This window comes from Austrofundulus limnaeus, unplaced genomic scaffold (genome assembly GCF_001266775.1).
Source record: "Austrofundulus limnaeus strain Quisiro unplaced genomic scaffold, Austrofundulus_limnaeus-1.0 Scaffold6602, whole genome shotgun sequence".
Lineage (NCBI taxonomy): Eukaryota > Metazoa > Chordata > Actinopteri > Cyprinodontiformes > Rivulidae > Austrofundulus > Austrofundulus limnaeus.
The window spans coordinates 1,343-1,556 of NW_013959004.1; positions in this window are offsets into that span (position 1 = coordinate 1,343).

The following is a 214-nucleotide window of genomic DNA, read 5'->3' on the forward strand; positions in this document are numbered from 1 at the left end:
TGCATGAGATAGCACATGTAGCCAACATCATTTAGTGACGTATTTCTCATGTCACATACAACTAGATTGTATATAATGGGTTGACTAGGTATCAAAGGGACATCCAATTGAAAACATAGCTACACCAATTTGTCACAGTTGAAGAAGGAGTTGCTTTGTGACAAGGCTAGATTTGACATGGCTGCTATTGATAGTCATTTGAAAAGCCAAAGCC